The sequence below is a fragment of the Perna viridis genome, chromosome 6, assembly GCF_037379345.1.
Source record: "Perna viridis isolate PV_CMFRI_1.1 ecotype Kerala chromosome 6, ASM3737934v1, whole genome shotgun sequence".
NCBI lineage: Eukaryota > Metazoa > Mollusca > Bivalvia > Mytilida > Mytilidae > Perna > Perna viridis.
In genome coordinates this window covers 27,649,705-27,676,068 of record NC_142450.1, presented here as the reverse complement: position 1 = coordinate 27,676,068, position 26,364 = coordinate 27,649,705, and the positions used below count along the sequence as shown (strand labels likewise).

Genomic DNA, 26,364 nt, shown 5'->3' with positions numbered 1-26,364 from the left:
GTTTTTCCGTTTTGCCAATGAATCTCCCTTATTTAAAACATCTAAGAAATGTCTTTTTAAAGTTTTAATTACAAAGGCAGATAAATGTTTAAAACAAATGTACAAATATATTACAAACAAAAAGAAATCTCATACCAAGATATAATTGGACTCAGATTCTTTTGAAAATTGTGTATTGATTTATGCCATTAATTAATTAAAAGTAGGAATCACATTAACGAATGTACACTGCCTAAAATCAATACAAACACAAGTATAAAGGAATATTAAACTATAATTTACAATTGTTGTTTATAGATTATAACTATGTTTTACGTATAATTGAATAAAAAAAAAACAACACGAAGAGAAAGCCAATGTTAATATTAAATTGTATCTATCAAGTTTATTCCCGAAAAGGAATGATTAAATCAAAGTTGTTGAACTCAAGCAACAACATGTATTGTAAAGAAGCTGTAAAATTATTAACACATTACAAACTCTAGGGACTTGTGCGTAAGGTCTAATTAAACAATTTATGAAGTATTTTCAGCAGGCAATTCTTTACGTTCATCGCTATAATTACAATATTATATTAACCATGTTAAGTAGATAAGTTTCTTGTAGGGGACGACTGCATCATTTTTCCAATAGTTACTCGATCATTTACATCGACAGCCATCGTGAAAAATATTTGAAAAGTAAAGATTTAATCTTTATTATTTTGATTGAAACGGTAATTGAAAAATCGCATAAAGTTGACCTATCCATGAGACGAAGGTATTGATTATTCTCAATCAGGCGAAAAATGCCAAGGATTTTTTTAAACGTGTTGCTGATGTTACAAAAGTTGCCTTTGATATAATTGTTCTTGGTTGGAAAGCTTAGTAGGATACAGCAGAATTTGTTTTTATTTTAGAAGAAAAATGTGATGATGGATATTTAAGACTAAAGAAAGCTTGTTGTCTTGATACATTTCTATCGGTATAAAGGTAAGCACATTTGTAAGATAATTATAATAGATGAATTCCCAAGGTTATTCAGAATGATAATTATATTTGAAGGCTCTTTATTCATAAATAGTAGTCAACGTTAAATAGCTGTTTGTTTGTATATCTGATACCTGTCTAAACCAAACCTTGTGCAATCTGTATGGTTATGACATGTGTTTTGTTACCCATGTAGGCTCAAAATAATTTACACCGATATAAAGGTCTGACCAATATGGTCTGATTTAGAAAGGGTTTTGGATTACTTAGACTTCGATTTAGAAAGAAAACATTAGCGAACTACATCATCTTTTACTCATAAAATATGAGTTCTTTGGATGTAAAAATGAATTATTTAACAAAGCGGAACGTCTATATAGTTATATAGCAGAATTTTTCAAGTATCTGATCTTATACATATATAAGTATAGGCTTCCATGTGATCATATTTAGTTTTTGTTTTAGTTAGAAACGCATACCATTTGTATTATTCATGAACATTGCAAGCAAAGACTACATTGTAATAAATGATAAAGATGGGTAGTTTTTGTACGTACTTGTACGATACAACACAAGCGATGGAGTGAAACAACTCGTCGTTGGTTCTTGTTCTAAAGAAACAATTTGCTAGTTTTGTAAAACCCTTTCTAGGAGTTTCACAAACATTCGAAATTGAAATCAGATTCTTCTTTTCCTTCGCTACTTTTATTTTAATTGATCTTTTAAGTATAGAAAAAAAAACAGTATTTATATAATTGAAATATCACGGATTTTTTAAGGCGATTTGTTTGCTTAGACATAACTGAAAATTGTCGTGTTATCATTGCACAGCATATTTTTTAGGTAAAAGGGTAATATAAAACGCCTTCTTCTGTGATAGTATCTATGTTATATGCAGTCGGGATAAAATGTCCTCTAGAAATGAATACTCTAATGTATATTCTCCTGACTCAATGAGACATTTATTGCATAAGTTAGAGCCAGTCCAAATTAGAAGCATTCGGAATTAAATTACCACATTTTTAGTAATTTAGTTACCTGAGGGCATTTAAAGTAATGGAATAAAAAATGATTTTTTTACATAACGATGCTTGAGGTAAAATTAAAAAAAAATGTTCTGGCGAAATAAGAAACAAGAAACATAAAAGGCATCCTTTGCAAATTATCCAAAATTTCTTTTCGTCCATTAATCTATAACCTTGGTTCTCTTGATTACTCTTTCACTGCTGTATGATTCTAAGGTGGAACTTTATTCAGTTGTTTTGTTTGAATTTCCGCATACTTTGAGCGGTAACTCAACCGTAAATATTTTTATTTTTTGTGTATGTTTATATAATGAAGATCAGTCAATGATCAAGGATTTTATACAAGGTCGTCATACTGTAAAATTTGGCTGAGCACAAAATAAAATAGAAAATGGAATTAAAAGACATGATTAATGCGATTTATATCCAGTTTTAGGTTCATGCGTTTTTAAGTTTTTATTAGAAAGCAATGACCCCATGGTAACAAGAGTTTAAATATATCAAAGTGAACCTTTTTTATTAACATTGAAGGCAAGCATCCTACAAGGAAATGATTACTTTTAAAGTGTCTTGGCACTTTTCCTGGATCGATCGTTTCTATCAAGTTTATTTATGTTGGTTGATAAGCTCCTCAACCCAGACATGAAATTACCGTAGCTAATAATCCTATATAAGTGCATTTGAATTTATTAAACTATTTAATTTGAAATGTATTCTCTCATTTACTGGCATACTATAGAACGAGAGGAAGTGATACATCTTCCTTTATGTAGAATGACGCAAAGAAATGAAATATCACGATAAGTATTAAAAACTTCATAGCCCCGGTTTAAAAGAAGAGCATATCTTTCTATAGAGAGGGATGGTTTGATATTTACAGAGTAATTTGGTTCCATTTAAAAACGGGCAATATCAAGCCTGTTGCATCAGATATAGTAAAATTAGTCTTTTTTCTCATAATGGATTTTGTAAATGTGAGTTTAGTATTTAAAGGTAATTTGATTTTTCAGTATATTGATCGACGGGTGTACAACAGTAAAATGTATTGAAATGTTGTTAGTTTTGGTATATGATTCCTGTATTTATTTAGATTTTGACCGAGTATAATTGAAATTAAAAAGTGTAACTTTTGAAAAACGAACCAGTTCAATACTAAATCAATTATAACAATTAATTATACTTATTAGAGTATAACTTATCAACAAAATCTAAATAACAAATAACTTCATTTAAAACAGAATAAAAAATAAACACCGAATAAGACTTAACAATAAAAATAAAACAAAAACAAAAAACAAAAAACAAAAACAAAAACAAAAACAAAACATACAATAAACCAAAACGATGAAAAAATTGAATGTAGATAAACTGTCGACGTCCAATAAAGGTTAATTATTTCTTAACATCTGATGTCACACCTTATCAATTGTGAAATCCGAAATAAACATATATTATTAGGTAGTTGTGTTACAAAATGTCTTCTTATTTGATATAGTCTCGAGATCTTGAAATAATCCAGTGTTTCTTCGTATAAAAATTGCATTCATATCATTTTAATATAAACCATCGTGATATTAAATAATTAAACTTGTTTATGTATTGATCTACACATTGACTAGAGTAGCTTTAAGAATAGGGGAAAGGAACTAATCTGTTACATTAAATTGTCAAAATTATGTACCTAAAGATTTATTTTCATACTCTGGTGTGTATATGATGCATCATTCACAATCTTTACAAAATGTTTTGTGGTTAGGGTTTAACGTCCGAACAGCAATATTTCAGCTATATTCAGACGATGAGCATGAAAAGGATGATAAAATGAAATGACATGAAATGAGTCAACAGTTTTATTAGTGGAAAGACTTAACGAAAAAAATGTGGAATTGCCGTTGTTTACCTTCTGCTTCATGTGGTATATAAACTCACACCTGCTTTAATAATTAACACGTTTATGCTTTGAATGTATTTTCAAATTAATTCAAGATAAAACAAGCAAGTTCCGGAAAGTAACGACTTTCGATCGGTAAAGCAAAAATGAAAGTATAGTCAGGACTACTGGAATAACTAATGATAAACGTCGCCAAATGGAAAATTTATTTAATTATAAAATAATAATACTAATTTGATTTATGTCACGTTTTCAAGATGAAAGCAGTTTAACATTTGGATATTGGATTCATTGTTATTTTATTGTGTACTAATGAAAATAATAAACAACGTCCTTGGCAAATATTTGATTCGAAAATGAATTTGTTTTTCAAACTGATATTTATTAATTATTTCATGAGTACGAAGTAACATGGTCTGAATCTCCTTGTTTAATCACTAGCAATTCATTATATTACTAAACAATGAAAATCCATAAGTTCTCTCTGCATAGAGCATAATACAAATTGATTAATCAATTATACTATATTATATTATATTTGTTTTCTTATTCTTACAAATGATATGATTAATTGCAACCGTAAAACGCATTATAGAAGTGCCATTATATTTGTTTTGATAAAAATGCTCTTTTGTTACAATATAAAGCTAGTAATTTCCTTATCTAAGTAATTATTAACAAATTCTCTTTTTCGACCAAACAAACTTTAATCACGTTGTTATGTTATGTTATGATTTTCGCCAATTAATAAGTTTTTTTCAATCTTTTATACCTTATATTTTTTCGAAAGAAATCTTTTGTCGTATGAGGGTTTCCTCGTCGTTCCTTGAAGACCAATGGGTTGTTGTCTCTTTGATACATAGACCATTCATATTCTCATTATATTTTGCATGAGTAAGAGTATGTATTTTCTTTTTTACTCTTTTTGATTGAATTGAATTCTGTTTCTTGTGACACTGAGGCGGCAATCATTATTTTGCATATGAAAGAACTCATTGATTCTGGCGTTTGGTTTCCCATTTCGATATTTTAAGTATTGAGTACCTCTTGTGTACCAATAAATATTTGGATCAAGACCTTCCTATGTATTTTATTCTTATATGACGCTGAGAGGTGTCTTCTTGAACACATAAACAGCATATTGACAATATTTGCATGTTTTTATTTTGAAAAGTAGAAATTATCTTAGGAAGGGTCGTATCGAGCAATTGTCACTTTGGTTTAAAATAAGCCGAAGAATAAACCGTTCAAACAATCATTGTCAAAGTAGCAAAAACATTAGATGACTCTACGCAAACCTTTTAAGTTACTGGTTTCCATATCTATCACCATTTACATTACATTATAAGTTTTGTCTACTAGTATAGTGCTTGTTGTATTGAAGGTGAAAAGTTAACAAGAGTAATCAAGGGAACCAAGGTTATAGCGGTAATCAAAAGAATGTAATCCAGGGACAAAGACCAGACATGGAAAACAGACATACACAACAAAGAACGTAAAGTAACTAAAATCATAAATACAAAGTAACAAAAGTAAATGAGCAACTCGGACTCCACTAAAAACTGGGAGCATGGACCAGGTGCACCGGTAGGGTAAGCGTCCTCTGCTTTTCTAGAAACACCCGCCGAGTTGCTCATAAAAAGTCAAGTCCGGGGTAGACAAACGAGGAAAGGAAAACCAAGTTACGTGCAAATAATCTCGATTTTATCTTGATTTTACCTCTCAATAGCTTTACTATATAGCTAAATTGCTTTGCATGGCTTATTAACCAAATTTAATACATGAACAAGTAATCACGCCAAAGCTACAAAAAAACTATTTCTGTATCTGTAAGGAGTTAGTCCTTGGAAGAATGTAATAGCCTCGGCGCTTCCTCGTGTCACTACTGTTTTGCTTAGGCCACGTTTATGGACATATAACTAGTCTAATATGAGAAGATAATTTGAATACAGGTCATCTAAGATTCACTTCACAAAACTGATGAAAATGCCGTCTAGATTGGTAAACAAACGGGAGACTAATACAATTTATTCCAAAACTACTATATTACTCCACAGTACAATGTATCCAGTACAAACTGCATAACATTCTTCTTTACATTTAGCTTTTTTTAAATCGGTATAGGGTTCGGAAAATACTATTGCCCATCTCATTTCGAGACGGAAAGTATCGAGGTAATATTTGCATCCAAAAAAATAAACAAATAAAAATAGATATCAAAATCAACATTATCAAACAAGAACCAAATAAACATAAAATTTGATTCTGTTAAATAGATGTTGATAACTCGAAAACTCTTTAATAATTAATCATTGTAAAAATAAAAACTTACAGACTATGAGTAAATATGCAGTGTAAAATCTAAATTGGCCTTCACATAAATTAATATGCCTTACAAATCTTATGTTAACAAATGCCAAGGTTTCCCCCTCTCTGGCCCGTCAATATTATCAAATTAAGAAAATGCTTATATCAACAAAGTTCTATATCCACATTGAAAATCCGACACCGAAGTATCTTTAAAATTTATTATTTTATTAGTTGGTAACAGTCACATCAAGTTACTTATATCTTTTTTCAACATCTCTACGTTAGATATTTTTGATATCAGCGTAATCAAAATAAATTAGCCAAACTTTTATGTTTCTCTAAAAAATATTCGTACACCCACTTTGGAGATTTTCTTCTATTTCAATTGGAAAAGACAGTTTGATTGGTAAAGTTGAGCTTTTTTACGTTGTTTCTGTTAAAACCAATACATTATAGAATGCCGGTTTATATTCTTAAAGAAAAAACTATATCTAATCATTATTATTTGCATGCACTGTGGTAATCGGATGTTTGTTTGTTTGATGCCTTCCTCGAATTACTGGCCCTCGAATATTTAAAAAGTTTGACTATGATAAGCAATTAGTTTTTTTTTGTAAAGTTCTTATACATCCCACATGTTTACAATGTTACAAGGTGCACAATTGCTTATAACCCCATTAAAATTATTCATTTTGAAACCAAAAACAGATTTCTTTTTATGATTATACTGAAAAGAATACTAATGGTATAAACCAAATGCTTTTATATTACATTCATGGAACAAATGATATCCCTATGGATGAATTATGGATAAAGCATGCTATAAATAAATTTAAATGCATTTTCTAGGGCACAAAATCAATCATTTCAACATAAAAATCTGGTATTTGTGCCCGACTGCTGGAAACTATGTACAAATTTTGAATTTTTGATGAAAGATAAACAATGGTTAAAAATATATGTACACATTGGAAGTCAATGAACACGTTAAAGCTTGATAATTTATATACTTTTAACCGTGAAATTTTTGCTATTTTTACGCGAAAACTATACTGTAGTGAATATTTCCTTTGAAGAACATTCTAAAACGATTAAGGGAACGATCGCGAATTTAAAGCTGCTCAAAAGTATGTTGATTGCAGTAATCGAGAAAAAAAGTCGACGCAAACATTTCGCGGTTAGAGTATTCCCTCGTCTTTTACTAGTTCAGTTCACTTATTCTCCTTTTTTTCGTGACCACATAAAATGAACCATTTTATTGTCATGACAGTACCATCTCAAGGAGCCTTCACCTGAGAACTCACAAAGTGAAAATGGTCAGATTACATCAGAATTGTCATCTGTTTGAGTAGAATCATGAACATATTGACTGACAAGATATGCCGAACCCTGTTGTGATTACAGATCAGCTTATGTATGAATATTGCTTTTTTTTACGTTTAATGCCTTTGAATTCGTTTCCTTTATCCATTGTGGTCGCACTAAATCTAGCAAAGAAGATTAAATTAATTTACCCACTTACTACAGAACAATGTATATAAAACCATATAAGAATCAATACATTGTTTCGGTCAGTTAGTAACATACGTCAAGCCACAATCTTAATGAGTGTAAATCAATATGTCGCATAACCTTGGATATTGAAGATTTAAATGTCAGTAGACATTGGCGGTCTATTGTTTTCCTGAACTGTAACATTAGATCAATTAAAAAATATATTGGCAAATACACTTAGTTTCATCCAAATTAAATTGTTGTCATGGCTATCAAGAACATTAAAACCAGAGTTTAAATAGGTCTGTTTTTTTTTTATTATTGTAGTTCGTTTGTCAAATTCATGTTATCGGGGTTTTCAACGATTTCACTGTACATCAGAATGTTTTAACTTTATTTTTTTATTCATTATTTTAAATTAGTGACGATCATTATAAATTTTAAGTCTTTCATGAAGGGTAAATTGTAATATTTATATGGAAAGGCTTATCAAGTATTTACAAAGAGACAACAAACTTAATTATTCTGGTATTTGATAGTTTAATTAAAATTCTATTTATGTGTCTCCATGAGTCAGAATATTTAATATTGTGATATGTATTGGATTTATCGACTTCACCATGTAAGATATAATAATCTAATCATTTCAATTATCTCATTTGTCATGTCTAAGTGGCATAGTTACGATTTTATGTCAAACAGCCTCCCACTCCATTTATTATTGACATCCAGTGGCACTAGATATCAATAATGCAACATCGTGAACTGGTCTCGTTCATTTAATGTTAGGTGGTATTGAAATGTAAAGGGCCAAGAGGGATCGGAATTGGTACACATATTTAACATGATCTTCAGTTATATATGTGATTGGCCAATATGAGGTTTTATCGTATCCACAACTACCTCATATTTACTTAATTTGTAAGAAAAAAAAAGAAAACTTCAATTTGAAACAGAATTGCTTTTTTTTCTAATTATTAGAAAATCATGCTTATCAATGCTGAGGTTTGCATCCAATTCTAAGCATGAAATGCTCTTTTAAATAGCGGGTATCACCGTCTTTGTTCCCTTATCTTTTGCCGCAGTTGTCTATGACGTTTGTTGTTTTATTTGTGTTTTTTTTTTGGTTGAACTATAAGACAGCTTTTGTTATTGAAATAAGTTATTCTGATGTTTGAACTGTAGAGTATCAGTGGAAGGTTTCATAACCAATCTCAAATTGATATTGTCCTGACATTATTTCCCAACTCAAATCTTGAAAAACCCAGATTTTTATTCACTTTTCTCCTTTGATGCCTACTATATTAGACATCACGTCGAAATTCCAATGCAACGACCAGAAAATATGCCGATTTTGTTTATGAGAAAAACCTATATTACTAGAATGCAAGTAATTGATTTTCTACTACAATGCTTCCTACGACTCGCACTTATTTATGCAGCTTTTTCTTTACTTAGTCTTAATACAATCCAGGGGTTGATTACTATCATCTGCTGTGTTATTCTTTGAGAATTGGAATACATACTCTTAATATCATTATTGAAGGAACGAATGATGTATGATTGATGTTCAAAGAATAACTCCGAACAGTTTCTACGAACATGCAAAACTTAATTTGTGACGTTCATCGAAGCAAAAACAATATATCCACATTCAATGAAGACGCATGCATTGGCGAGACATAATAACAAGTACTGTCTTTTAAAAAAAGATAGCCGACGCAGTAAAATTTCGTTCTTTTAATTTCTAAGTTTCTACATTTCTTTCAAAAAATAACCCATGGCACTCAATTTCAACTTTTCAATACAGATTTGGCCAATCAGGAAACAGAATTGCAATCAGGTAACTTGCCTCACCATAGAAGAGCTTCCGTATGGTAAAAGGGTAAAAAGCGTCGGAAATAGGATGCGCCATATTTTATCGCGACATACTATTTCTTGTGCTAAAACACTTCGAAATCTATCGTATGATTACTTAACGTATTTCTAACGTTTAATTATATATCTATCGTATAATTATTAAGTATTTCTAACATTTAATTATAAGTGTTAAAAAAACAGCTGAGAAAAAAGACTCCACTTTAAAAGTCGACCATTTATCACTCTTTTTTTTTAACAAAAAATGACATTATTATACAGATATAAGTGATATTAATATTTTGAGATAGAAATTTCTTGTTTTGAATCTTTTAAGAGTGTTTTAATGCTCTGTTATAATTTGCAAGATATAAAAACTAACGAACTAATTAGCAGCATATTGCGGTTATTATTTCTGAATATCAATCAATTATTTAATTTCAAAAGTTACACGGTTTCAAATTGGATCAATAATTTCGTTTGTCATCTCATAGACCAAATTTTGTAATGACTGTGGCGTCGTCAAACTTATTTTAATGATTTATTCATTGACCATTGAATTTTGGTACTTAAATTAAATTATAACGAATGGCTGTTCTACCCCACAGATCAAGTCTCTTGACCTACTCTTAGAGATCAATGGGAAAGGAACAAAAATGTTCATGACCAATCTGCAAGCGGAAAACGCGACGACTTCTGTTCCGTGTCGTCAACTTTCCCTTCATCTGTGGAAACATCACTTCAGTACCTACGCATGGAGTTTTCCTATCATAACTCATACTTTATATGCTAAAGATTGTCGAAACTACGTTTTAGTTTTACTTCTATACGTGTGTTATTTTGGTATTTTCAGGTTGTTTTTGATGTATGTGTGTCTACTTTTTTGTCTAGTTGTTATCCTTGGATTATGTTAATTCTGACACAGTTGTAAAACTTACGTAATTGATACTTGTTTTGACAATCGTTAGAATTATGCTTTAAATATATTTATTGCCACAAAGAAACGAAAAGTCGAATTTAATTGTTGGTTTTTATATTTTGACAATGTTGTAACTGATATATTGAATTCTTCTTTATTAACACATTTGCTATTCAATAGCTCACAAACATCATTCCAACTTAAAAAAGCACATAATTTTGGAACTATGCAGCGTTATTGAAACTACCTTTATAAAATATAAATAGCTTTTAGTTAGAATCAATCTGTGTCTGTAAGGTTTTATAATTGTTTTTCATTTCTAAATTGAGAAGTTGGTCAATTCGATGTTAAAATTGCATTTTATCTACTTAAAGAGGTGGGGGAAATTTTAAATATAATAAAAGGTTATTATCGTCTGTTCAGAGAAGCATCAATAAAATGTTCAATATTAGCTTGGAATTTCTGGAGTTGCTATTTATAACCAGAATTTGGTTTAAACAAGAGGTATACAAAACGAATAAGCTTTAAATTATATAATAAAAGTCGTCCATTGTCAATGGTCTTTTCCAAGATCTTTCCCAGTACATCAAAGCATTCCATTGTGCCAAAAAAAATTGTTTTCTTGTAAACTCTGATTTTAATCTTAAAATATATTCGGTAAATCTCTAATTTACAATATATGACACCTTTAACACTGAAAAAAAAAGATTATTTTGTTGTGGTGTTATGAATTTCATCACCGTTCTTGTTGTGAGCAATCGACGGTTTGTTTAAAACTTAATCCAAGGTTGAAATATATGATCTGCTTAAATGGCTACATAAAATAGTCAATTTTCAACTTGTTTAACCCGTTTCAGACTGAAGCTTTTTGGTGAAGAAAAGTATTTACAAAGATTCAAACAGTATTAGAAATGACAATAAAGTACTAAAGACATCCTCCAAAGTTAGGGTTTTGAGTCCACTCTCGCTCCCTCAAACCCTTTATATCACTCATTAACCCGGATCCAAAATCCAATCAAATCACTCATAATAGAAACTCTTCGATATAACTTACAAAGTGGCTACACATGACGTCATTTTTCCCCAGTAAAGACTCTACACAGAATCTACAGTTATCATATTTGCTCAAATTGCATCATTTGTGACATCATGCAACTTTCAGTTACTATATTGAATCGTCCATTACCTCGTATTATTGTTTACCTTACCTCAGATATTTTATGTTAAATCGATTTTCATTGGTGTTTCTCAACCGGAGAAGCAACCAATCGGAATTGGCTGGACGATACCCGCTAAATATGAATGAGTGGTGTCAGGGGTTTGAGAGAGCGAGAGTTGACTAAAAACCCTGACTTGGGAGGATAGACTGAAGAAGGTGCACCATTTTGATATGTTTCTATTTCATGTAAGGTTCAATATCTAAATGTTTCTGTTTTATTTATGATACTTTCATTCCAGTAATTTTATTTTAAGAACGAAACCTCATATCAATTTTAGTTACTTAGTCGGGTGGTTTACGCAAAATGTATAAGTACAATAGCATATGCCCCAATATATCTTGGTACAGTTTAAAATTCCATTTAACCGTCTATTTATCCTTCGTAGTGGTTTATATGTTATGCTACTGGTTTGAGTCATGATACATTATAACCATTGTTAACCGTCTATTTCAGAGAGATTTTGTCAGCCACATTTCTTATTTGATAGTAAGGCATGATATAATCGAAATTCGAAAGAGTAATCAAGGAATTTAAGATTCGAAAGGGAATCGAAAGGATATACTCTACGGAAAAAGATAAGGCAGGGAAAACAGACTCACATAACAAGGAACAAGAAATTAAGTTTTTATCATTTACGATATACAAGAATAGTTTAATATATTCAACCACTTATGATGAAGAGGAGCATAGAAACAAATTTAAAAAAAAAACATCATTGAAGCAGTAAACAGTTCCGAGTTCACACAATTAAACAAAGACAGTTTCCTGTAGTCTAAACCGGTGCAAAGATTTGTGTACGATTTCAAATTTTGTGAATTGCATTTAAAAGTAACAAAACATTATCCTGCATGAACACGAGTTTTTAAAAAAGAAAAAAAAATAGCTTTATAAATCCTAAAACCCTCAAAATAACACATTATAAGTACTCAGTTTTTAATCAGGTCGGGTACTCTATCATTATCGGTAAACAATCTGTGGATTACAATTATTATTATAGCCAAGTGGTATATGTTAGAACCTATGGGTAATTAATAATATAAATTAACAGAGAGAGTGGGTGGGGTCACAAAATGTATGTAATGTGACTTTACATAAGTTTGATATTGGTTTGTCTGCTCTTGCGATATGGTGTGAAATCTAGTCATCAGCGAAAGCAGTAGGTTGGTGTCAATGTTTCAAGCAGAACCCAAAATGTTTCTAAAACATACTTGTTTCTTGATTTATTTTGAATGTCGAATTTGTCTGCACCCTTCCCTCTTAACCGGTACTCCGAAAAAGCCCTTTTCCCTATCTTTTCCTCTCGAACGTTACTTACCCCGATATAGGTCATCGTCTGTATCCTTCCCTATTAATCAGGACCCGAACCGAAAAAGCTGTAACTTTAATATTGGTTCGTCTGTTTATTTGATTTTGGACTGAAACCCTAATCACAAACAAAAGCGGCAGGTTGGTGTCCATGTTCCCCGAAAAACCCAAAATGTTCATGAAAAAATACATGTTAATTGATTTATTTTGAATAAGTCGAATTCATTTGCACCCGTCCCTCTTATCCGGTACTCCGAAAATGCTCTTTTTCCGTATATTTTCCTCTCAAAGGGTACTTACTCTGAAAAAGTCATCGTCTGTGTCCTTCTCTCTTAACCAGTACACAAAAAGCTTCACGTTTAAGATTGGTTTATTTGCTTGTGTGATTATGAACTGAAATCCTAGTCACCAGTACTAGAAATAAGCTGATGGCCATGATCCCAGAAAAACTGAAAATCTCTGATTCCCGAAAAACCCAAAGTCTTTCTAAAAACAATGCATATTTCTTGATTTATTCTAAATAAGTCGAAATTGTCTGCATCCTTCCTCTCAACATTATTCCCTCTTAACCAATACTCTGAACTAGCTCTTTTTCTATATCTTTCCCTCTTAACTGGTACTCAAAACTAGCAAGTCGTTACAACATTCTTATTTTAATTAAAGTTGATAATCTCTTAATACCTTGTGATATCTTACAATAAATTTTACAGATTTTTATCTACGAAATCAATAGCGACAAACCATTTTAAAATGAAATGTTATTCCAAATGGAAAATGGGAAAATGCACTTGTCGTCATTGTTTCCGGTTGGTAGTGGGGTTTGGGTAGCTTTATATACTTTGATTTGTTTGTACGTGCTCTTATTGTTTTTTTTTCCTGGTACGTGATGTTTTAAGTTCTTTGTTGTAATTTCCATGTTTAGTCGTTACCCTTGGATATCATTGTTTTGTTACCGTTCGAATTGTGTTTCCCTTGATTTTCCTTCTCAACATATTTGAAGTGGGCCGAAATGAGAAGAAATCAAATTTAAATTTTTTGTTTGTCTTGAATATCTAAAAAGAGCTGTTTCTATGCAATGGATGTAGCATTTAACAAGTTCTAACTGAGGAAAAGTGTTTAACATTCTATGAAATTCTAACGTTCAGTGGAAACAGAACAATACTAGTAAATCATTGATTTCTGATTTCCTTGCTGACCTTTGTCCCACAAACAGCGTTTCCAACATATTGGTTGTTATATAAAACCGAATCAATAAATAAATCCTGTGGTCTTACTAAGTTTCTACAAATCTAATTAATACACATATGAATAAACTATCACAGAAAAGATGAGTTTATTCACTAGCCGTTCTAGTATGTATCTTCAGACGTATAGACAATACATGTTTACGATTTTTAATTTTTTTTTGCTTTGGGATATTTTATTGTCCAATGGTTTTTAACATCAATACAACTACTACAAAATCAATGAATTAGTTCCGCTGATAATAAAGGAATCACTAGACCAACATGGATTTAGTTACCACGTCAATTGGTACCATAATTGTTTTTATTCAAAAGTGAGCTCTTGTATTTCGTTTGGTTTGATGAAGATGTTTGAGCACCTGTCTGAGTTGAATGATGCCGCCGATAGAGTTATTAGATTCGAAATTATCAACAAATGATGCAGCGTTAGATATAAAAATGACTTGATAAGTATTATCATATAGATTTGTTCATCAGGAAGATACTGCTCATAGCCGAATGTGAAAAAAAAAACCAAAAAAAACAAACAAAAAACAAAAACAAAACAAAACAAATGCAACTGATAAAACATGGAAAATATTTCTATTATGTCCATCACTTAAATGTTGATCTACATTCTCTATGTTTGGTCGTTTTGTATACTTCCACGGCTAGATATTTTACGATATCAGTACAAGTAATATAAAACATTCGCATAAGCAATGCATTTTTCGGTGTTTGTGACCTATTCTCTATCGAATATGATTGGTTGAAAGCGACGTTGCGACATTTCTTACGTATTTTCTTGTAACAACTGTTTACATCCTAAAATGACGATTGCTAGAATTTCTGCACTGTCAAGATGCCAAATATAACAAAAGGTTATGGAAAAACAAGTTTTGTAACTGGTGAATAAAACATAATATCATATCACTTTATTTGATTGGAACAACATCATGACACACTCGCTGTGGATTTTTGGTATGGCGTTTAAACTTATACAATTGAGTTATTATTTGAAGATATTCAACTTTCACTCATTTTGAAAGCTACATTTATCAGATATCATTTGATTTATAATGCAGTTAGATGTAGTAAAAGTATTTGTCACATTTTTGTCATCGTATCATATTTTTCATTCATATTATGCAATGGTTAATTATTCCTAATTCCTAATTAACAAATAAAACATTTTATTAGAAACATTTCATACCATTAAAACCCAAAAATAACTAACTATGGTTTAATCATGTACCTGTAATTTAATTCAATGTTTTTACCAACCTTTTACCTTTTAAAACACTATGCCTGTTATTGCGATTCGTATATAATTATTGCGCGAGTTTATTTCATTTCGAGTATCGCTCATTCTAATGAATACTCATGTTTTAATTAAAAGTCCTTCCAGTCGAATAGTTGTAGTAATTGAGGTTAAAATTTATACTACTATCTCTTGCATGGTGTTAAGAAAGACTGGTAATTCAGTTAGCATCATGTTTATTATTTAGTAAATTGCCCTTCTGCAGAATTAATGGCACAATCTGTATCGTCACAATTTTACTCAATATGAAATTGTTGGATTTCTCAAGAAAATTGAACGTAAAAAAGTTATGTTCATGCCAACCAAACTAATTTGTTTACTAGTAAAAAAAAAATATTTCAGTTCAAATATAGAAACCATGGAAGATTTCACGATAGATGAAATCGATATAGATTTTCATTTGAGTATATAGTCTGGTGGTTAAAATAGAGATTTTACGTTGGAATTGATTAGTGGAATTTATAGCAACTTTACAAACACAATGTAAGTTTTATCACTAGTTTTTAGACTTATTGTAATTTTATTTTTAATCTTGTTTTATAACAGCTGTGATGTAAATGAAATGTGAATTATCGAAATTGGAAAAGAAACCCTTCAAGTATTAAAAAAACATAGTTTATGATTTCGATCATATATCAATTCATGCTGTATTTGATAGAGTGCGATGGCATATTCGTTTGAGCATGGTTCTGTCTCAAAATAGTTCAGAGAGTTATGCATCATCTGTTCGATAATTAAACTTCTTCAGCCTTTCACAGACCCTTTATTATAAATCTTTGTTAAAATGTCTATTTCCGTAGGAATCATAAATTTTATAAAACGTTACAGGTGAATGCAATTTTGACGACAAATCTCTTGTAATTTGTAGAATTTCACTAATTTAGCCATACAATATTTTTTTTTTCAAAACATTCACTGCCCCTTTGATTTGAAAAATAGTGTATTTAGCATTATGAATAGTTATACAGCTATTTCTGCGCTAAAGGTAAAATGAATTACATTTTGCCTGGTTTTGCTTGATTTGAACGTGTAACTAAAATTATTTTTTTCTTCTGCGTTGTTTTCACATATAATATACAATTGTAGATTTTGTCGCCCTTGTCCTACGTTGCTCTTATGTATATTTACCCCACACACTTTTGAATGCATTTGTAGTCCTGCATCAATAGTATCAAACAAAACATACTGTTCATATCACAACTCATACGTTAAGCCAGAGCTTGCAGTAACTACGCAGACGTTTTGTATCACGTTAGAATTCTAACAAATAGGCTTCTGGAACAGGGTTATGTTGCTACAAGATAAAAGTTATCACCAGAGAAGTTTTATGGTCGTCATCATGAACTCATAGGTCGCTACGGTGTATCCATCTGTGCCATGAAAACTGGTTTGTTCAACGTGTCATAGTTTTTCTTTCCTCTTCCGTCTACCCCGGACTTGGCTTTTTATCAGCAACTTGGCGGGTGTTTCTAGAAAAGCAGAGGACTCTTACCCTACCGGTGCACCTGGTCCATGCTCACAGTTTTTAGTTGAGTCCGAGTTGCTCATTTGCTTTTGTATGTATGATTTTAGTTACTTTATGTTCTTTGTTGTATATGTCTATTTTCCTTGTCTGGTCTTTGTCCCTGGATTAAATTCTTTTGATTACCGCCATAACCTTGGTTCCCTTGATTACTCTTGCAAACCATTTGTTACTAAGGCATTGTTTTGCACGACTGATTCAAATTTCAAAAAACAAACATTTGCACTGTTGTTGAATTTTACAAACCGCCAGCGTAAGCAACGTTAAACACATTTATTATCAAATGATTGAGTTTTAATTTTTGTTTTCATTTCTTTTCTTTGTTAGTAATAATAATAATTACTATATTAATAATAATAATAATAATAATAATAATAATAATAATTGTTGACTCCCTCGATTCAAACGATTCTTATCATGCTGGACTGATATCAAACACGCAATTAATACAAGCTAAATTGTTGATATTCGTCGCCTTAGATATAGTACATGTTCTTGTTTTACGTCGTTCTAATGAATTGATAAATCTAACACTCATTCAAAATTCTTGATAAATGAGCTGATGTAACCTGGCATATTGGTAAACGGATGAATCTGCTGAAACTTTAGCTCCTGAGAAAACGCTCACTTAACACGGTATCGTATGACGTGCTTTATCAAATTAATACGTTATGGCTGGAATGGGTAAGGAAAATATGTAAGGCCTTAAATTCTGATTTAAAAAAAATCAAGCTGTAAACCAATAGTCAAAATAAACTGACACAACTAGTTCTAGTTTACGACCTAGACTTTACCCTATACATAGATAATGCAGGAGGAGGTTTGATTTCAAATTTATGATTATTTCCTTTCCAAGTGGCAATTTACCAACACCTCCAGTCTATGTAGTACACATTTCAAATTTGATCAGATAATGTCGTCATTGAGAATTTTACATTTACTTTCTTTTCAATGGCTTACACAAATGATTTTTACTGGAATACCACCCTTTCATCAAGAATGCTACCGGCTTGAACTGGAAAACTCTGTACTTATTTCTTCCGTTCTATTGTCCATTTTTCATAATTCCACCAAAACAATAAGACCAGACGATAATTTGTTAAAAATTGAAAATAAAATGACCAATAAGAAATTTCTATCTCAAAGATGAAAGAATATATCTTTAGTTAGACATTATAGTATTATTGGGTAATGTTATCCATACTGGCTTTGTTATTGATCTGAAGCCATGCCTCAGTCCAATATGGCAACATCTCTTCAGCACCTGCGTATGGAGTGTTCATATTACAACTCATACGTTATGCCAGAGCTTGCCGAAACTACGCAGATTTTTTTTATCGAGCTCTAGTGCGACAAAAAGTCTGCGTAGTTTCGGCAAGTCATCACTATAGAAGTTTTATTGTCGTCATCATGAACTCGTGGATCGTTATGGTGTATCCATCTGAACCATGAAAACTGATTTATTCAACGGGTCATGGTTTTCCTTTCCTCGTTTGTCTACCCCAGACTTGACTTTTTATGAGCAACTCGGCGGGTGTTCCTAGAAAAGCAGAGGATTCTTACCCTACCGGTGCACCTGGTCCATCCACCCAGTTTTTAGTGGAGTCCGAATGGCTCATTTGCTTTTGTTACTTTGTTACTTTGTATATATGATTCTCGTTACTTTATGTTCTTGTTGTGTATGTCTGTTTTCCATGTCTGGTCTTTGTCCCTGAATTGCATTCTTTTGATTACCACTATAACTTTGGTTCCCTTGATTACTCTTCCTAGTCGAGGACAGTACATAATGGCCAGGACAATATGACATATTGGATGGGTTAAAACTGTATTTGACGGCTAAATCCCGTTTTTGCACACTTTTGTTTTTTTTTTTTTGTATTGTATTCCATTTTTATCATATTTTGGCTAATTTTCGAACGTAAGTCAATAGTACGTCTTGGTAACGCATTAAACTTGCCACTAAGTGGATTTTACTCACTTCTAATGTGACAGGAGCACTCAGGTTTTGTTGTAGGGATTCATTTTACGAGTCCATTACTTTAATATTTCATTCTGTTGTCCACAATATGTATTAGGAATGTCCATGTTTCCTGTATTGACTATTTGGCCATGTTACAGGTTTTTGGACAATATTAAATGATCGTGACACATGATAAAAAAGATACAACTTTTAAAAAGTCAAGTGAAAAATTAATAAATACGTACATGTACAAGTGGACAAATGCAAATCGATAAAATAAGCAAGCTGACAGAATATAAATGGCTTGCAGTCTTCTGCACTTTAGATAACTTCTACCATATTTAATATAGATCAATATAGATATAGATGTTGCCATGCATCGAATCAATTATACCCTCAGTTGCCAAAACATATAAGAATTTTATGAGAAATAAATAGTTGAGTGTCAAAACTCTCAAAAGTGTGCTTACAATAGAGACATGACTACTCCAAGTAATGATGTTGAGAATGTTTGGTAACAGATAATAACACTTGTTATTAGTTCATTTCGATGTACATCAAATCCAATTCATGAATACAATGGCTATATAAAGGATTACAAAGTTACTAAGGAGAGATGTTGACTGTAACATAATTTATACCATGGTTCGCATTATTCTTAATAATTGTTCAGGCATTGCGTAGACCCTTTATTAAAAATTGATCATTTAAGCACACACACACACACACACACACACACACACACACACACACACACACACACACACACACACACAAGCACACACGTATGTATATGTAGATAGATATATATTCCACATCTATAACATTCCAATACTATATTGTATTGACAAGATCAGATCAATTAGATCATTACATATGTAATAACAATTTCCAACTATTGTACTGATGTACTAACCTGTCAATGATTCGTGTTTTTCTTCCATATTTATTTCATACTTGTTTTTCTTTGTTTTGTCTGGATCATGATATTCAATATCATAAGTATCATACACTGATTATTACAAATAATACTGTATTCACCGTCACGAAATTTCTTTAGTTAGTATTACTATAACTTTATATAATTGTTTTGATTAAACTTTCTACAAGTCTTTTAAAGCTTTTAATGGAGGAAATTTGTTTAATGATTTGAATGCTTTATAAGTCGACAACCTTAATTAAAATGATCGATTGTATTTTTCACAAAGTTTTCAACAATTCATGTTTTCAATTATCATAATTTGTAAGATTTACTTAGCCTAATTTTCTTATTTGCCTTATTGTTTACCTTACTATCATGTATACCCCCTTGAGCAAAAAGCAAATGAATATACTTTAACTTATTTAAGATCATATCATAGAAATTGATTTTAACTACGTGTGTATATAAATACATTACGGTAACACAGAATTACGTCTTAATTGTAGAAAATAATTGAACTAATTAACATCAACATTTTTCTATTGGACATATATATTTATATATACATGTATTAGGAAACACATTGCATGTTAAAACAGTATCGCGTTTACAGTAGAACAGTAATATTCTAGTCACGAAAGTAATTATCAATTTATGCCGTAAAAAAGTATCAGATCTTGTCGATCAATATGACATTGAAATCGAAAGCATTAAATTGCTTTTAAAAACCAAAACGAAGGCGTGAAATTGCTATTGCTGACCAAAAAGGATTTGATTTGAGAACCATTGGACATTTATTCTTGCAAGCAATGTATGTATATTTATTTTGATGATAAGTCTGTCTTTAAGCAGACCGAAAGCGTTATTATATCCCCCACGAAGTTGGGAAACATATTGTTTTTACTTCTGTTTTAAAGTTCGTCTTTCTTCTAACCTCCGTCTTGTCTTTGCATATTCTCAGAAACGGCTGAAATGATTAAATAAAACTTTACCCAACAATAGACCTTCATATGTGTATGTGCGCAATGGTTTTCAAATTCCAAAACATCGTAAAAAAATCGCCAAAAAATGCTCCACAAGTAGCATACACGACATGATTAATATACTCATTTATAATAATCATATACATGTTTTAAGAGTGTAAACAGATATTAATTTAAGAATTGGCTATGATGAAAACTTTGTCTATTGAAAAATAACATATTTTTCCATGTGCATATTGTATATTGCGCGAAGTGAAATAAACAAAATATGCACATGGAAAATTTATTTTATTTTACAATAGACCACATTTTTATCCTAGCCGATTCTTATAAATTAATTTTAAACATTTTTTTTTTCATTTTTTAAACATGAAAAAAGTAGCCCTGAATTTAACTGAATAGGGGCGTGTCAATATTTTTTATCCATTGATATATAACAAAATTATTTTAACCAATCACAATTACAGCATTTATCTCAAATTAATTTATTCTTTAAAACTTTTAAACTACACCCATCAAAAAGAAGTACATAATTTAAGAAAACATTATATTTCAATTAACATAAATATATCAATGTCACAAAGAAGACAATGTGTAGATTTTTACAAATTCATTGAACAAGTTTCATATGGGAAACTTCGACAAATATGTATCAGTTGCCGTCATGTTACTGTGTGCTGTCTTACTATAGCTAGGCCTGCCATTCAAAACAACTTGTTTTAACAGAGTTAAAACAAGTACTATCTTTAAAAACAGATAGTCAACGCGGTAACAAGTATTTGGCCAATCCGGAAGCAAATGCGATCAGGTGACTTGCGTCAAAGTGTAAAAAACGAAACTATACCGACTGCGTTAGAAAAAAGTTTCATTTGTAATAAACATTTTGCTTATCGACTTAACAACCGTAAATATTAATGATTGACCTGTTAGTTGAGAAACATGTCATATTCCTTATTTCGACTTGACTTCAGTTGTCTTTTAAAGAGTACTGAATGCATTGTACAAGGAAATACTATCATACATCGTCCAGAATATTAAACATTCCTCTCTTTATTGAATTTCCATTGCTAATATAAAAAAAACTTAATGATTAGATACATTACTGCTACATGTTAATAGGATATAAGTAAAAGAATGCTCGTGGACAAAACAGATCTATAAATATACCGAAATGTTCAATATTTATATGACTTGTATATTTGAATTAAGAAACCACAGGTCATTTGTCTCTGATAGTGGACCAGATGTTCCCAGAGTTTTCACTGACCAAGCAGTCAGACTTGACAGAGCCAAACTATGTATCATACGCTATATCTGGTTTTGCCGTAACACAAACATCCTCTTCCAATACCCATAACCGCTAAGGCATCATTTCTTGTATTAAAAATGTGTTGAAATTGTGTAGCTCCGTTGATGTACTTTAGTAAAACCAATCACTGCTTCCTATTTTGACATGTTTGGCTTTGAGAACTTATTGTAAATAATTTGTTTTTGAATGTTGTAAGAGAGTCAGCATGAAGTTGTTGTCTTCAAAGACTAAACGACGGAGAAAAAGCAGATACGTGCTAAAATTCTGCTTAATACTGCTTTCGTATTTAAAATTGAAATAGGTGATCGATGAGAAACTTTTCTCACTACACCTTATTTAGCAACTATGATACTGTCTGTATACCTTTATGCTAAGCTCTCAAATGAAGAACAGTTTGAAATCGCAATTGGGATGCATCCTAGGAACAACTTTGGGTTTTCCCTTGACTTCCATCTGTTGTGTGCTGTCTCCGGGTTATGGAAATTATTGCATTACAAATAAACACATATATACATTTTGTTGTATAGAAAACATATTATAAAATGCAATCATCAAAAATAGGAAAAGAAGCAAATCAAAACACTTAGATGACATTATGTGACGAACTTTTAATATAAATCGCTAAATAGCAATAGCTTCTAATTGGGCATTACAATCTAAGATGGACAAAAAAAGAACAATAAATTGTATATTTTGTCTGACAAAAATGGTTTAGGCTAAAAACTATATCATCCAGTATTTATTTCATTCCATTGACATTATAGGAGATTAATGTTATATTGTGAACAAAAACAAAGTTTACTTGCACCGAAAGAATAAACTGCTTAGTTTTAATGAACCGAAGACTTTTGTGCGTTAAGTTTATTCACACATTGACCTTGTTAAACTTTTGTTCGTCAGTTATCATTTCAATCAATTGATATGAAGAGCCTACAAAATAACGTAATTCAGTTGATAAATTACTGAATACAATCAATTGGAAACCAGTCGTTCACTTATAAACAGACTTGATTTGGAATTGATCAGATATGTTCATTTCAAAATGACATTAACAATTTGTTTCAAATGAACGTAAACAAATACCCGTTGATTGTGACTTGAACTTAACATTAAAAGGTTTTAAACTTTTGCTTTTAATTTACATGCATTTCAACAAAATAAATTAAATACAAACAAAACCAAATATAGACAAACATTTAACCTAAGACAAAAACAAAATAAATAAAAAAAGTTTATTGTTCCGATTAAGGGTTGGACTGGAGCGCGACTTGTTCATGTTCATCCAATTTTCAGTGTTATTTCTTTCCATGATTCTATAGTGTCTAGAATGATTTGTGCTTCCTGTCTAAGTTGTTATTGCATCATCCTTGACCCTTATTTTTGCATACAGCTTTAACCGTGCTTGCTGTCAATGTTTCCTTCGGACATCGATATAATCCAATCACAATCTACAATTTGTTTTTCAAATGTGTAAGTCAATGCATGTGTATATCAACTGTTTTCCTGATGTTTTAATCCAGATAATGGTTTGTCCATTATTTGACCTAATTCGGTACGATATATTATATGTTATTCGAGATCATCACAGGGATACAGGCACATAGAATGAAAAACGATGACAGAGATTTTGACCGCACATGCCCTTTCAATATCCCGAAATAACAATTATATTTAGTAGAGATCTTTAAATGAGATTTTCTTTATATATAATAGTAATGTTTTGGATTTTACACGTCATCAAAGTCAAATACGCATGTTTTTTTTTTTGTGATTTTGCACATCGAGGATGAAAGAGTAATCAAGGAAACCAAGGTTATAGCGGTGATCAAAAGAATGTAATCCAGGGACAGACATGGAAAACAGACATACACAACAAAGAACATAGAGTAACTAAAATCATACATACAATGTAAAGCAAATTAGCAACTCGGACTCAACTAAAAACTGGGAACATGGGTCGGGTGCACCGGTAGGGTAAGCGTCCTCTGCTTTTCTAGAAACACCCGCGGAGTTGCTCATAAAAAGTCAAGTCTGGGGTAGAGGAAAGGAAAACTATGACATGTATATATCCATATATTTAACGCCTTGAACAATACTGTATCAATTTATATGAAAAGCTTCACAGTTTTAGTTTCTTATCAAATGATTTTATCTCACGTTTCTATTTAATTTCAAACACGTATTTCCTGACGAAAAAATATTTTGGCTTTAAAAAAACGTAATAACATAATGTAGTGAAATAAGGGAAAAGAACGAAAATGGCGAAAAGAGCCAAAATACACAAGCATAAATCCAAATATTAATACTTTCAGAGATCATCAAAAAGTCTTCAAAATGTGTAACCGCACACCTTTCATTAGGCGACAATATTCACTGTGAGCATTCTATGAACCCTACGCCGTAGACGAAAGGTATGCAGGAGATATGAGACCTTTTTCCTTCTGAATATTCCGAAAATTATTTATGGTTTACTGAAGTGTCTTCAACTTAGTTTTTTTCTGTTGCAGTAACGTAATTAAAAAAATAATTTCATTCAAAATGTTGTTGACTTTCAAGATTATTGGATATAAAAGGAATAAACATGTCGAACGTCTACTATATTCCAAAATCTACCACGGGGTACGTTATTTTATCCAATGACAGGGCTATTAATTAAATTGAAGGATGGCCTGACATTTTTCCTTCAGTAGAATATTAAACAATATAGTATGCTTTAATGTCTTGACTTTGTCGGAAGTATTCTCGATCAGTAGAATATCATTCGTAATTTTCATGTCAAATGAAGTTAAGTAACATTGTTTAATAAGATAATGTGATATATATGAAAAGCAGATTCTCTATACTGACATTGATCCTGAATAATGTTCTTGAATATGTCGTATTGTGTCTTAAAAATTGACTTCGGTTGAATAAGCTTTCCCGGAGTCTATATGACTGTCTATATAAATGATACAAAATATAAAAGAAATGTCATCATTTGCCGTGTAGTACATATGTCGCCGAAATATAATTTTACTAAAATGATATAGGGGAGTGTAATATCGCATCACACAATTACTCATATAAACTCAAGATGGCTTCCTGGAAGGATTATACCAGTTGAAACGATGATAATTGCAATTTGCAGTGATATGATAACAAATTATTACAATCTGTTAGAACTACTACATACACGTACTTCAAAGTATATTACTTCAACTAATTGGGTGTGATACGGTATTTTGCCACTTTAGTCTTTGGGCATACAAGGTCATTATATTTTGCATTTAATTACCAATCTTTAAAATTACCAGACATGAGGTGATTCATGCATGTCAAAAACTCGCCGAATTCACTTTTATTTCTTGTTCGGAAGGAGTTCCTGGTCACATAACTATACTCGGCGTCACATAAATAACATACTGTTAAAATTTGAATAAAAATATTTTCTAAGACTTAATTGACACGTACCGTCGTTTAAATTGTCTTAAATGACTTGCTCATTCGTTTAGCCAAACGGCTTCCCCCTAAACATTGAATCGTTAAATTCCGGTCAAATTTTAATTCTCGGTGCCAATATTTACATTGTAAAAAGTCGGCCATGTTTACAGTGATCGGGTTGCTAGGAGATGTTGTTAACGTTTAAATGGTTTGTCCAAAAACCAAAGAACCCAGAATGCATTTCGCCGTTATTTCGGATATCTCGGATTTATTTTACGCGAACAACGTACAATACCGAGAAGTTGATCAATCAGACGATTGTCACCGGAGTTCGACGGGAACTTACGAACTTCGTTTGTAAACAAATCGTCCCGTAGAAACCAACATGGCGGATATTAGTATGGGATTTTCCCGTAAGGATTTGTTACGCATGATTTAGGCTAATAAGCGACTTGTTTAGGGAGAAGCCGTTTGCCTAAACGAATGAGAAAGTCATTTAAGACAATTTAAACGACGGTAGGTGTCAATAAAGTGGTAGAAAATATTTTTATTCAAATTTTAACAGTATATTATTTATGTGACGCCGAGTACAGTCATAGTTTTCATAGTTTTTGTGGTTGTTCTTTTGAGATAAAGTTATATAGATTTTACATGAAATTGGAACTTTAAAAGGGTTACCGTTTTTGATTTTGTTGGATTTGGTTGATTTTAGTTG

At 31.3% G+C, this 26,364-nt stretch overlaps 1 protein-coding gene across 5 annotated transcripts in view; it reads left to right on the top strand.

Moving 5' to 3' along the window:
* Positions 1 to 576: 576 nt before the first annotated feature.
* LOC148614341 (neuroglobin-like) overlaps positions 577 to 26,364 on the top strand; it is a 40,292-nt gene continuing 14,504 nt past the window's right edge. Inside the window, exons 1-2 of one of the 5 annotated variants that reach the window (XM_088588427.1) lie at positions 577 to 680; positions 899 to 971. The gene's annotated coding sequence lies outside the window, so the exon portion shown is untranslated. The other 4 variants (XM_088588425.1, XM_088588428.1, XM_088588429.1 and 1 more) reach the window with 4 other exon arrangements.